The sequence below is a fragment of the Meriones unguiculatus genome, chromosome 11 (assembly GCF_030254825.1).
Source record: "Meriones unguiculatus strain TT.TT164.6M chromosome 11, Bangor_MerUng_6.1, whole genome shotgun sequence".
Classification (NCBI taxonomy): domain Eukaryota; kingdom Metazoa; phylum Chordata; class Mammalia; order Rodentia; family Muridae; genus Meriones; species Meriones unguiculatus.
Window position 1 is genome coordinate 36,555,828 of NC_083359.1, and position 15,007 is coordinate 36,570,834.

Consider the following 15,007-nt stretch of genomic DNA (forward strand, 5'->3'; position numbering starts at 1 on the left):
TTGTCCCAGGTGTTCTAGTCTATTTAGTGTGATATGCCCTCCGCCACCCCCTCATCTTCCCTACCCACCCCCTCTTTGAGCAAACGTTTCCACCCCCGTACTCCCCATCTCTACTTTCATACCGTCTATGTTCTCGTATCCCCTAAGGCAGTGGTTCTCAGCCTTCCTAATCCTTCGACCCTTTAATACAGCTCCTCGTGTCGTGGTGACCCCAACCATAAAATTATTTTGTTGCTACTTAATAACTGTAATTTTGCTCCTGTTGTGAGTTATGCAGGATGTCTGATATGTCATCCCGGTGGGGGTCCAGACCCATCGATCGAGAATCACTGCCCTAAGGCATTTTTCTCCCACCTCTGCGTTCTACTGTCTTTAAAGGTCCCCTACATTCTGCTGTCTCCTAAGGCATCCTTCGCCTATGTTTTACCATCCTTTAAGGCATTCCCAGTCCCCGCCCCTCAGTGGTCTCTGTCTAGTTTTCCAACAGATGCTCCAAATTAAACACACAAAACTAAGAGATTTAAAGCCAGAATCCATACTTGAAGAATCTTGTGTCTTTCTGGGCTTGGTTGACCTTAATCCGCATGAATTTTCCCACTTCCAACCATATTGATCTTCAAATGTTATAATTTCATTTTTCTTTATCGCCGAATAAAAACCTATTGTGTGTCTTCTATGTTTTTATTATGTATTCGTCAGTTGATAGACATTGTATTAGTAGGTTTGTTTGTTTTTTTGTTTTGTTTTGTTTTTTGCCGTGACAAAACGCCATGACAAGGGCAACTTTGGGAAGAAAGTGTTTAATTGGACTCACAGTTTTCGAGAGCTTAAGTCCATGATGGTAGAGCAAGGCTCGGTGGCAAGAACAGCCGCAGCATCAGCTGAGCGCTCATGTCTGCAAGCACAAGGCAGAGAGGCAGAGAGACAGAGTGAGAGAGAGCACAAAGGGAGCAACACAGTCTTCTGAAGCCTCAAAACCTGTTCCCAGTGACCCGGTTCCTCCAAGACCACATCTTCAAGACGCTCATCTCCTTTGCAAACTTTTTCTTTCTATTTTTTTTTCCAAACTCACACAGGCATTTTGCCTGCATGACCAGGTTCTATCATATGTTGACTGGAGGATGTGCTCAGCTGTGGCAATTGCCTTATATTTACATTTTTTTAAGTTTTATTTTATGTATATGGGCGTTTGGCTTGAACGTATGCCTGTGTGTGCCTGGGGCCAGGGGAGACTGGACAGAGGCATTGCATGCCCTGTAGCTGGAGCTACAGACAGTTGTGAGCCTCCAGGAGGGTGATGGGAATCAAGCCCAGGTCCTCTAGAACAGCAGCCAGCCAGTGCTCTTAACTGCTGAGCCATCTCTCCAGCTCCAGCAATTATTTTATAAGGATTCTTGTTCCTTCACTAAAGAGAGCACTGGTTCTTATCAATGGAAGACTTGAAGTTAAAGTAACCTGGTGTGTGTGTGTGTGAGGTGTGTGTGTGTGTGTGTGTATGTATGTGTGTGTGTGTCGCTGGCATGTGTGCAGGAGGTGAAAAGAAAGACTAGGAAAGGCAAGGTTTTCTCCGAGCCAGCAAATCTTGCCTGGTTCAGCAGAGCAGATGTAGGCCATGTGACCGCTGAACACTAGGAAGATAGCTACTGCAGGCTGAAATGTGTTGTAAAGACACAAACTGAATTTCAAGTCCTTGCTGCTCCCCACCAGAAAGAAAGAAAGAAAGAAAGAAAGAAAGAAAGAAAGGAAGGAAGGAAGGAAGGAAGGAAGGAAGGAAGGAAGGAAGGAAAGAAAGAAAGAAAGAAAGAAAGAAAGAAAGAAAGAAAGAAAGAAAGAAAGAAAGAAAGAAAGAAAGAAAAAGGGAGGGAGGATGGCATGTCAATTAATGTTTTATGTTGATTAAACACTGAAAGTATTTTTGGCTATATATTAGGCTAAGCAAAATATATTTCAAAATTAACTTCACCTGTTTTTTTGGTTTTGTACTTTTTAAAAAGTGACTACTAGAAATTTAAAATATTCCTTGTGGCTTGCTTGTGTGGCTTCCACAGCGTGGAATGTGAGCAGTGTGGGCCACTTTCTCACCCACAGCCCCTTATGGTCAGCAGTGGGCAGTGACCACGCGGGGCCAGAGCCAGGAACATGATCCTGAACCACCACATCAAAGGCAGCTGGTCTCTGTGGTTCTGCGCCCAGCTTCCAGGGCCCGACCACAGGCCGCACAGCATGGTGGGGCAGAGCTTGAGGCCAGAGTGGCCTTTGCTGGAGTCCTAGCATCCCAGGACTGTTCTCCCAGCTTCATCGGCATTTGTTCTATTGTCCGTGAAACAAACATGGGGGACCTGTAGCAGAGCTATTCCCCCGTTTAATCAGCTTTTCTTATACCTGCTCTGCTCCCTAAGAACGCTCAGCACACATTCAGCACATATCTTTTTCAACCCCAGAGACACTACGCTAAAAATAGTTGTAGGTAGTACACTGCAGTGAGTATTTTGGGAGTCCACTAGCTTCCTGGGGTAGATTCTTAATATCCCTGAGTGACTTCAGAGAAGTCATTTCTTTCTCTGTTTTTCAACTTCCCCATCTATGAAGTGGGGTTGATGGCATTACCTGCCCCACTGAGATGCTCTGAGGGTCAGATGAGCAGCATGAGTCAGGCACAATCCTGGATCCTTGGACTCTGAAGGCAAAGTTGCTGTTCTTAATGGTAGGTATCGCTCTCGCTCTAGTTTTATCTGTTACTTTCAAATCTCAGTGATTCCAAAGGTGTTCCCAGAAGACCAAATGGAAAGATCTGGAAGACTCCTACAAGTGATGGAAGATGCCCTTGAACCTATGAAGAGTTCACAAAAAAAAAATAAAAATCATATATAAGTGGTATACATCGTGGCCACCTGGGGCTTGTGCAAAGAAGGGCTGTGCCAGAGCTGTGTACGTCAGCCAAAGATATGGTGGAAACAGCTCCAGTTGCAGCCCACCAGCCCAGGCTTCACTCCCTGTCCACATCCCTGGATACTCACCTCTGATTGCATATGCCAGCCACCCTCTGCTCAGAGGTTTCTTCAGTCTAGTGGAAACTGCCAGGCCCGAATACAGGGCAAAGTTAATAGCACCAGAAGGGTGGCCTTCAGACTAGAGGTAAACAGGTGGCATGGAGAAACACCTCCATCCCTCAGCCCGGATCTGAAGACCTTCAAAGCATGTTCCCGGCTGACTGACCTCCAGATTTCTCAGTATTGGGCTGCAGTTCTCCTCTGTAACTATTAGTGGGATAAAGCACCATTGCTTCACTGTCTTGGTCCCCTACGAACCTGCTAGTGTTGCGCATGTAGACAAGGAGGAGAAACTTCATTTAAGCTTTCCTGGGGAACCCAACTCAACATTCCCTTCCCAAGAGAATCCAGATTAGGTGAGGTGGCATCTCTGCCCGCAGCACACTCCCTTCGTTCCTATCTTTCTTTGTATGTCTTCTCTCCCATTCTTTCCTCACTCAACTACACAAGTACCAGCTCAAGAACAGTTAGCTAGGCCTAAGGGAGCCAGTGAGGCTCTTGGTCCTTGTGATGTTGGTGTTGTTATCTTGACACAATGTAGAGTCCCTTGAGTGTTGGATGTCCTGGGTATGGCTGTTCAGGAATTGTCTTGATTGAGTTAATAGAGATGGGAAAACCCACCCGCTGAGGATAGGACCATTCTCTGGGCAGGGGATCCTGGACTGTGTGACTGGAGAAAGGGAAGCGAGCAGCAGAAAACGCTCCCTCCACTTCCTGACCGTGGCTGCAGCATGAACAGCTTCTCCCAGCTCTGGAACCACGATGGACTGTGTGTACCTTGAACTGTGAGCCAGAATATAGCCCTTCTCCCTTAAGTTGCTTTTGTCAGAGTATGTTATCACAGCAATAGGAAAAGGAACTAAGACAAGTCCTCTGCCAGGTGTCGCTGTTTCCGGGAGAGACACCTGAGACCTCCGGTGCTATCTTACTGTATCCCAGGCAAGAAGCCACCACAGTGCATTGTAAATGGATGGATGGAGAAATGGATGTCTCTGACTGCAACCCAAATTCTGAAGCAGGCCACCCTATAATCCAGCCCCTCTGGGCTTTTTCTTTTGTGAAATATGTTTGAAAGCGCTTAAAGCCAACCTGGAACTGACTGAGCTGGGGCTTTCTCTATAGTGTCCCTCTTTCCTACCAGAGGCATCTTCAAAGCTTACTCTTTAATCCTCACACCACTCAGACAGCTCAGCATCCTTGGGTCTCTAGGTTGGACACAAATGGAAGCCCTCTCTGTGGGAGGGACATCTCTTGCTCTGTGCATGTGATGGCTAAGCCCTGGACAAGCGGCGGGTGTTGCAAACGGACAGTCAAGTTCATGGCTTCTGCCTGATAAAAAGTAAAAACAACAATAACAACAAACCTTCCACAAAGTCAAAATCCATTGCTATTTCCCAGTTTAACAGATGACATACAATGAGCCTTGAACTGTAGCATTTCTGTCCCCATTTCGTAGCCAAGGACACGGAGGCTCAGAGAGATCCAGTCACTTGCCTAATGTCACACTGTTTGGTAGGTGCAGATTTTCAACCCTGGCTCTGACCCCGTTATTTTCCCCACCATTCTTTCCTGTTTCCCCAGAGTCCACTTCTGCCTAGATAAGTGTGTTCAGAATAGGCCCTGCCGAGGGCAAGGATTCCACACTCCAGTTAGCTGGCCAACAATTCACTCCCTCCCTGATTCCTTTCGTTAAGAGCTTAAATTCCCAGAAGCTGTTCCTTCATGTGCCTGCTTCCTGACATGTCCTCTTCTTATTTTTTTTTCTTGAGACAGAGTCTCCCTCTGTAGCTCTGGCTAGCCTAGAACTCGCAAAGAGGCACTCATCCATGCCTTCCAGGTGCTGGGATTAAAGGTGAGTGCCACCATGATCTGCTTGTTCTCCCCTTATTTAAACAGCTGTTACTCTTGTCCCATGTCATTTCTGATGGTCTGCTTGGCTCCTTCAACTAGTAAGAGCAAATGGAACATCAAGAAAGGGGGAAGGAAAAGCTGTGGTTGTCCCATCCTGTCTGTGAAAAGCCTGATGCTTCCTGGAGAAGGAACACACAGGGAGAATCCAACAGTCCAAAGGTCATATAAAAACACAGGTTTTTTTTGGTGGGGGAGGGGCTTGGCATAGATAATCAGTTTTCGTTTATAACAAACAAAATTGGAATTAATCACTTTTCAAAAACCTGAAGACTTTACACCCAAATCTTATACTTTTTATTTTTTTTTAAAAAAAAAAAAAAGCTCAAAAATCTACTGGTGTAATGACACCACGAAACTGCTGGAAGCTGACCTCAGCACGGACTCCTCAGTTCTCCACAGTTCTTAACCCTCCCCTCTGTACATCCAGGCTTCTCCTGTCCCTCATCAGGACACCCCGAGGCATCCAACTTTGCCAGCTCTATGTGGAAAGCCTTGCTGTAAATTGCTGATTTTGTTTCTGATTCACAAAAGAGACAAGTTACAAACCAGCATTCTCCTTGAGGATCGCATCTCCAGAAGGGCAAGGGCGGATAAAAACCTCTGTCAGGAGGAGTCTTTTCCTTGATAGAATTTGTTGTAACCAGGTCAGCAGTGTCCCTTCATCCCAGGCCTTGGACTTGTAGGAATCTCTTCACTACCAGTCCCAGACGACAGACAATAGTACTTCTTTATATAGTGCTCGGAGGAGAGAACTCCATCCATGCTTGTGTGGCTGAGACACGGATGCTCCAGCCCTTAGCTAATCACTCAATCTGGAACCCCAGTAAAACCAGTTCCAAAAGCAGTTAAACAAGCACACACCAAAAACCTCCCCAAAACAGCATCTTTGGTTTGCATTTTGTCACCCAGATTAGCTATAACGTTCTTCAGTTTGTAACATCAAAAACACAACTCACATAAATCCTGTGAGCTCAGTTCTTGGAATCAGGCTCAGGATTTGCCTGGCCACCATTCCTTGTGTCACTTTGGACTGCTCCTTTTCCATTCTGAACCTTAGTTCCTCTATTTTCTCTAAAAGCCAGCATAACAGCTATTACATCATACGGCTGCCATAGGGATCTGACACGGCACGTGTTAAGCTCGTGGAATAAAAGATGCAACGCTGGACATCATTATTTGTGTTGTGATTGGTTGCTTTTCCGAGGTTATCTTGTTTCATACTAGGAGAGAAAAACATGGGCTGTGATGCTCTTGTTACTCACATACACTTGTAGCAGAACCCCCGCTTTGATTTGTGAACCTCAGAAGGAATGATAATGGCCTTGGTAGCAACTGCAGGCTAACATTAAAAGGATGTTTCATAGGAAATAAAAGGAAGTCTCTCTCCCCTCCTCCTCCTTATGCCCTCTCTTCTCCATGAGTATGGTTGGCACCTGGACATGTGCTGGGTATCAGCATGTAATATCTTGGCAATGTAGACTAAGAAAATGCTCTTAACATCTACACATTTACACCCCTGCTTGTAGTCATTCTATAGCCTGTGGGAAGTCAGGGCTGATAAATGAGAAAGGATGTTGGCACTCTCTCCTCCATGCTGCAAGCAGTTTGGCATTCCTGGACCCTGGTGTTAATGGTAGTTATGTCCCCTCAGTCATCACAATAGCCTTCAATGCCCTCCCACATCTCTGCCCGTCCCAGAAAAGGTTGAAACGGCTATCATTCCAATGAAACTGGCTGATGGGACTTCTCAAGCTTTCCTGGCTTGCAAACTTGAGTCACACTCTCCCTCCAGCCTTCTGAAGCTCAGTTTCCTGGTCTGTCAAATGGGAGAGTCATCCCCAGCCACTGGACTGTTGGAAGGACCTAGAGAGAGTATGTACAGTGTGTGTCATGAATAGTATGTGTCATGCAGTGTTCAGCATGTAGGGATGCAAACAGAGGGTCAGGCTCCAGCTCTCCTTTTTTTTCTGCTGGTCATGCCTCCATGTGTCAGGGCCAAGGGGGCCTTTCAAAGCTTTCCAGACTCCATTCTGGTCTAATTGGAGTCTTTGTGGAATGAAGTCCAGTATTGAATTTGGCCTGTGTTTGACAGATCACTCTACGCGCAGCTAACAGAACTTGTTCTGCCCATGCATGATACGGGGGGATTCTTGGCCTGGGCTCAGGGGGGATTGCTGGAGAAAATGTCCCATTCAATTAGGGCTGATTGGCCCTGACAGTTGTCTGGGTGAAGTTTATAAGGTACATCTAATCTGCATGCATCTGGTCATAAAAATGCAAAACAAGACTTTCCCACCCAAGTTCTGACTCCAGATGTGGCTGACTCCACATGTGTCTGCCTTGCAGTGATTGGCATCGTGTTTTTTTTTTTTTTTTTTGCAGCTGTCCTACATTTTAAATCTTTTTCTATTTAAAATATATTCATCATAATTATGGAATGCAATAAACAAACTTCGGCCTGATGACAAGCTTTAAATATAAGAATGTTTCGGCTTAAAATAAATGCCGTAATTTTTCAGCCCACGATGGAGCCTGCGCTGGCAACCATCCTCCAAAGGAGCCCTGACCTTGTCACTGTCGACCAGAACCAATTTCTCTCCAGTATTGGCTGATATTTGGAAGGGGGACAAAGAAAGAAAAATTAAAAGAGCTATTTATATCAGATTTTTTAAAATGTTCACAGTTCTTCAGAAAGCCATACTTGTAGGACAGAAAGAAAAAAAAAAACTGCATTCCAACTGATCATGTCTCAGGAACTCCAGGGGCACAGGTATTTCTCTGGCTGCATGACTCAGGCACTGACTGGGTCGCCAGATTGCATATTGTGGCTTCCATATTCCGTGTTGCTACTAGGAGAAAAGCATTGCTGTGTGCCTCAGTTTCCTTGGTTAGAGAACGGTAAGAGTGGCTATTTCATAGTATAACTGTGAGAGCAACAGGGGTTATCGTAAGAAGAGAACTAAGAACTAAGGCTGAGATTTGCAGGCTGCTGGGCTTAACCATTATCAGCTCTTCCCATATGTCCTTTCAAGGTTGAAGCTCATATTTCCAGAGGAGGGATGATTTGCATCAGCCTCATGACGAGGCTGGGAATCAAACTCTGATCGTTTGACTTCAGTGGTAAATTATGCAAGCGTTTGGTCAGTTTGGGTCACCTTGGTGTTTTCTGTCTGAGGTCAAAGTTTAGCTCATGGTTGTGTCTGCGTCCTGATGCCATCTGTCTATACTGTTGCTATCTCTACACCGATGGTGTCTAACTGGCGCTGCCGTCTGCTCTGATGTGCCATCTCTTCTATGCTGATGAATGTCATTCCTACCAGTGCCTTTTGGGCATTCCCCCAGTGTCCTGCTAAAGCATGTGGGGGAGGGCATTCTTGGGCCATTTCTGTGGCTCCTGGAACTCCTCTTTATTTATTTTTTGATGCATTTAAATGAAGTTGTAATTGACAGTCAAAGAACTAAATTCTCTGCTTAATTTTAGATAAGATGGTGTGTTCCCAGCTGCTGGTTTTCTAGCCACTCTTGGACCTCAGCCATGACCCAATGATTCTGCCATTAGCAGTGTGGACAGCTCTGCTCCTCAGAAAAAGAGCTCTACCCAGAGTTCGGGTCAAAAGTCCGTTCCTCTTTAAAGTTGCAATCCCTCCAAGTTCCCAAAGAAGTGTCTGCTGCTAAATTTGGATCCTGACTTGGTAATTGTTCTCCTATTAGGCTGATGAGAGAGCTGTACCTTTGGGCTTCTGCCCACAGTGTGAGCCAAACAGGAAATGACTCTGTGAACTTGACTTCTGAGATGTGTAAAAGGCCTGTCCATCATGTTGCTCATGGCACAGGCTCAGTATCAAAATAGCATGTGCTGCCTTTCCCAGGAGATGGACCCCAGGCCTGGCAGGACCCCAGAATACAACAGAAGTGAAAGTCTTTACTGGAAAAGGCGGCTGTGCTTTGGTTCTCTCTGGAGTCCTGGCCATGGCCCTCATGATGTCTACTGTCTTGCCTGACCTGTTAAACTTATTCCTGTTTAAGGGGATGTGGTGTAGAAAGATGACAATAAAGTGTGACCTCTGAGGTGGGTTAGCCTAGGCTCACACACTGATGACCTCTGAGGCAGATTAACCCAGGCTCATATACTGGAGACTGCTGTATTAAGAGGGTAAACGGGGACATCCAGTTTCTTTTGGGTCATTATGAAGGATGGATGATGTCACGTGTGGAAAGGACCAAGTTCAGAGTGAATGCACAGGAAGAAGGGATTGAGGTTCTGTCTCTGCAAAAAAATAAAGCATTTGACATGAGTTCCTGAATACTGTAGACAGGGTTGAACAAATGTATATGTATTTGAAAAGAAGATTTACTAGACTAGCTTACATAATTGGGGCTGGGGATGTGTGCACAGAGAGAGCCAAAGAAGCCTGCAGCTACTCAGTTCGTGAAGCTGTGTACCTCTGTGGTTCCAGTGTAATGCTGAAGCCTCAGAAGATTCTTGGAGAGCTGGCAGCGTTCCTTCTACATTAGAAGACAGAATAAATTGAAGTCTGTTGTCTGTGCAGTATAACTGTGGTGGCAGCATGGCAGCAGCAGCGTAGATTCACTTATCAGCAAGACACAAAGGCAACAAGCAACACCACTTCAACCTTGTTCTCTTCTTATCTGGGCTGGAGGGTTGAAGGTGTTGCCTAGTCTGAGAAAGGGTCTTATCAGTTCATGCTTTCTGGAAATACTCTTCACAGATTCGCTCAGTTTCTTAACTGAGTCCAGATGCAGTCAAACTGACAACCAAGACTAACCATTATGCTTGGATTAGGAAGTTTGTTTCTACTTCTGTAACAAGATGGAAAATGAACAAGCTGTGCAATTTTTTTTTCAGTATTGATCAACTAGAAATGTCTGAAATCCAGTGATGGATTTGTAATGTCTGCCATGGCTGAGGAGCAGGCGGTAAGAATAGCATTCCATGCATTTCTGTCTCTTTTTTGGAATGTAAGCCCTGAAGCTAAACTTGAACAATAATAGGAAGCATTTTTGCTTCTTATTCTTCATTAGGCTTATTCTAAACCCATGTTTGCTGGATCCTAAACACTCTGTATCCCACCAAGATCTAGAGTTTCAAAACAACAAATACTATAACTGGGCAAGAAAAACATTAATACTTTACCCTACAAATAAGAGACTGACATTCCAGGTTGAGAAAGAAATTGCCCAGAATCCTGCGGTAAGATAACAGGTATGCTGCCTGTAAGGCTGGAACAAAAATCCCCACATTATTACTATCTGTGAGAAGTAGGAATGTGCTGGGTTATGGTCTACACTTGTCCAAGGAGTGTGTTTAAGCTTTGCTTTGGTGATTCAATACATCCCAAAACCAAAGCTTTCCTCAGACAGCGTGAAGAACTTTCAGTATTTTAAGTGTCAGCTCTAGGCTAACCAATGACCTTGAGTAGGTCATGTCTCAGGGTCTTCCTCTATGCCGTTCAGTCCAAGAGAGAGGCATCCCTGGGGTACAGGAGTTGGTCAGCAAAGCCAGCTTACCCTTTCTCAAGGAAGGGCTTGCTAAGACAACATTGCCAGACATCTGAGGCCCAGAGGGCTTTCTCTTCAAAGGAACATCAAGTGTGTGTGTGTGTGTGTGTGTGTGTGTGTGTGTGTGTGTGTGTCCGGGGAGGGGGCAGGGATACGGTAATGATGAGAAGAACAAGACATTTTAGTGACTTGCAGCTGAAAGCTGCCTTTAGATGGATTTTTCAGCCTACTGCACACCAATTCAGCTGTGCCTGGAAAGTCACTTAACTTGCCATTGGAGGCCAAGTCATGAGACACAGAGAGAAAGAGAGACAGAGACACAGAGACACAGAGGTTGCTTACTGGCGGCAGTCTCTTTATTTGCTCTGTATGTGGTGTTGGTAGGAAGTCAGAATGAAGGGCTTTTTCATGTTATTTCATGAGAAATGGAGAGAGAAGGTAAAAGAGAAAATGAAGAGGAGGAGTGGGAGAAAACAGAGGGGAAAAGAAAAGGCAGGGGGGAATTGAAAAGCAGGAACTGAGGCGAGAACAAATGAGAAGGGCAAGAAAAAGGAGCGAGGGAAGAGGAGAATGGAGAGTGGGTAGGAGAGGAGAAGGAGCACCTGAGAGAGAGGAGAAGGGAGCCAGGGAACATACAGACTGGCCACAAGGACAGATAGATGAAGGACAGATGGACAGAGGACAGATGGACAGAGGACAGATGGACTGGGAGTGTGTAGATCCACCATCCTTCCCATCTTGAACCTGCCCTTCCACATGGCAGCATGGCCCCTGCATTTATGGTGCAATGTGTGCCTGGCTTCCATGTGGAACCAGATGGCTCCAAGCTCAACCAGAGGCTGAGCATGCAGAAAGGAGTCTTCATCTAGACTCTGGTAGGGAGGTGAGCTGAGCCTTTGTGCCCAGGACCCCAGGGGAGGGTTTTCAGCTGATGTGACCAGTGTAATGACCCAGACAGAGCTGGATTTGAGTCTTGATCCATTTTTACCAGTAGCTCTAGGCATGTGGTTTTGAACCTGAGTTTCCCCATCTGAAATGGCCCTAATATGAAAATGGGTCTGGTGGGTGGTGAGAAGTAAAATGAAGATTCCGAGACAGCTGCAAACTGATACCAGGCAGCTGAATTCACCAGAGAGGACATTTGTTTCTTCTCCTTCAGACTTTGAAGTTTTTTGTTTTTGTTTTTGTTTTTTTAATTACTCACTCACATTGGCACCCAAGGAGTTTTCTTATAGGAAGAAATACCTATACTCAGGTTCTCATGAAAGATTCTAGCACTGAAGGCAAGGTCCTGGGTGGCTTCCTATGGTACATTTCCTTCCATGACCAGGAAGTTATTCAGCTTTTTCTTCAAGGGCCTGTGTCTGCTTGCATTTCTGTTTGATTGACATGTTCTTTCATAGAGAAAGGTAAAGACAGACAAGGGACAAGTTGTCATGTCTTTCTCAGAACAAAGCCAGGTGTCTATCACACCATCTAGCATGGAACCTACGGACTGACTGGATTGCAAGCATATTTCCCAATGAGCTCCAGGATCCGAGCAAGAGGCAGTTTCTCTTCTAAGGATATGTTTCAACATGGTGTTTAGACACTGTGGCTTTCATTCCAGGCGTTGCTTAGAGCTTCGCAAGATCTTCCAGGATTTCAGCAACAAGTAGGTAAAACATCAAACTGACATACACTCAGGTAATGGACCCTTGCAAGGACTGGTGGACTTGGGCACAGGCAGATCCCTCTCTGTATTAGCCTCCATACAGCCTCCATAAACTTGACTCCTCTAGGATTTCTTATACTTCTGATACGATGCACATGAAGTGTGGATGGTTGCTATGCAACACTGTTCAGGGGCAAGAAGAGAAAATGGTCTCTACAGATCCAGAACAGACACAGCTTTTTTTTTTTTTAAATCAGATGTGAGTGAAATTCATGGATGTTGGATCCATCTTTCTGAAGGACCAACTGTGTGCCCAGCAGGATGCCAAAGAGGCAGAAAGGACCGGGTTGATGGAGGCAGGAGTCTCTACTGCTTGGGTACCTGCAGTTGAATCCAGGGATGTTCCTCTCATCTAGACATCTGGTCTGGCATGGAAAGGTAATAGGCAAACAGACAAAATCAAGCTTTCCAAGACAACAGTGCAATGTTTTAGGAAATCCAAGAGAAACAGCTTGGGGGACTATGATTCTGCTCCCTGGAAAAGTAAAGCCTGGATGACAGTGGAGCTTTGCCTGTGACGGGGGTTCAAATGAGTGCTCTGGGAAGAAGGTAGGAGGCACAGAGATGTAGCTAGGGATCCCAGAAAGACTGGAAGGGGATGGAACATTGTCTGGGAAAACTGAAAGGAAGGGTGGAGCAGGACGAAGTGCTGGGGTCACACTAGTCATGCGCTCTGGCCACTGAGTAGAGGGAGCAGGTGACAGCCAGCAGGTAGGTAGCAGGAGCCACAGGCAGCTTCCTAGAAGAAGAGATGCACTAGGGAATTGGAAAGGTGACTTCGGAGGCCACGTGGAGAGAGAGAGAGAGAGAGAGAGAGAGAGAGAGAGAGAGAGAGAGAGAGAAAGAGAGAGAGAGAGAGAGAGAAACCGAAGCAGTGGTGGTTTCTAGGAGCAAGGGACTGGACTGCAGAAAGCCTTGCTGGAAAGAAAGCTGACTTGGGGAACAGCTGCAGCATCCCCGAAGGAGTCTGATTTGCATAAAAGCTGGGCCTCTGCAAAGTTCCACCCCAACCAATGGGTGGTTAATTGGGAGTGTTCATCCAACAGCAAACATTTACGGATGCTGGCCCCACTGGGACTCCCAGCTAAGGGCTGAGAGGAAGAACGAGAAGAGCAGATTCTTGCCCAGGAAGTGAGAGCCACCTGGAAACCTTGCTTTATAAAGGATTTCTGTGACCCAGCATCCTATAAAGCAGATGGCTGCCCTCCCCCTCAGCCCGCATCTCACCTCCCATTTTCCCTGGCTCAGATAATACACATGGCTGCCACTGAACTCAGGCAAGAAGAGCCAGGGCTGATTGACAGTTGCCTGCTTGCCAGGCGTAGTATCAAGGGCTTGTCACCAACTATCTTACCTCAAAATAGAGTCCAAGGCTTGGCAAGCTTCCTGTGAAAGGCCGGGCAGTCGAAAGTTTAGGCTTGAAGGCCAAATGGTCTCTGGAGCGGCTATTTCAATCTGCCGCTGTAACATAAAAGCAGCCACAGACTAAACATAAATGAATGAACAAGGCTGCATTCCAATAAAGCTTTATTTATACAAATAGGCTGTGGGCCAGGGTTGGCCCCAAACTGTATTTTGTTAATATACGATGGAGTTCCCTGCTGTAGATGAGGAGAGTGAAATCTTCAGTCAGAGTCCAGGGAATGGAGGCCACTCAAACAGGGCAGCTGCTTAGTGAAGGTAAGAACACCAGTGATGAGAAAGCAATAGGGGAGGCTGTCTCCTCCAGGGACAGCCACATGGGGTACTTGCAAACCCCAGGGACGTAAAGATGGCAGGTGAAGGCAATGGACAGTTGCTGCACCCTTGGAATTCTGACTCATTGGCTCACCCATGAAGCTAGGGCGACAATCTGACTCTCTTCCCACATCAGCTGTCGCTCTCCTTCCCCTGTCCCAGTGAAGAGCGGGGAGCCAGTAAGGCAGGCAGAGAAGAGCATGCTGGAGGATGGAGGCCATGCAGACCCCAGGACAAGACAAGCAAGGCTTGGGGAGGCTGAGTAACGGTTCACTCATGCAGCTCCTGAGCATCATGGATGGAACTTCAAGCCGCCCTTGTTCTATAGATCCCCCAGCTGCCGTGTGTTGTTTTATGTGGCACTGGGCACAAAACCCGGGGCCTCACACGTGTGCTCGGCGAGCTCTTGGACTCCGTGTTGCACCTGAGCTTGCCATGCTCTCTTTGGGTAGAGCGTGACATGTGAGAGATGACAGGCCACAGGAGAGCAGGGAGTGTTTGCTGCAGGTGACAGCTGTCCTTGGAGGGAGAACGTCTCCAAACGTGGCTCCTTCAAACAATGCTGGAATCAGACGAGATCGTGTCAAATCCCAGCCCAGCTCATTACTCTTTCTGTGTCTTGGGGCAGCTCTTTTTTACCTCTCTGAACCCTCACTTACCCTCTCTGGAAAATAGCTGAGTGTCTTTCTTCACACAGAATGATTCTCAAGGGTGCTCAATAGAGCATCTGGCCCATTGGGATGTTAGTTTACCAAGCAGGTCCCCAGGACTCACCTCAGACTGTGTGAACCTTAGAGTCCATGGCTGCGAGCAGAAAACACATGTCCTAGGAGCAATCTGGGCTTCCTGTCTGTCTGTGAGGACTCTATTGTACTAGTTTCTCTCCCTACTGCTGTGATAAAATACTCTGCCAAATTCACCTTAAGGAATAAAGGCTCTATTCTGGTGCACAGCTCAAGGGCACAGTCTCTTCGGGTGGTTAACTCGTAGAAACTTGAGGCAGCTGGTTACATGCATGCATAGTCAAGAACAGAGAGTGATGAGTGCTGTCAATCATGCCTTTTTCCTGCTTGAC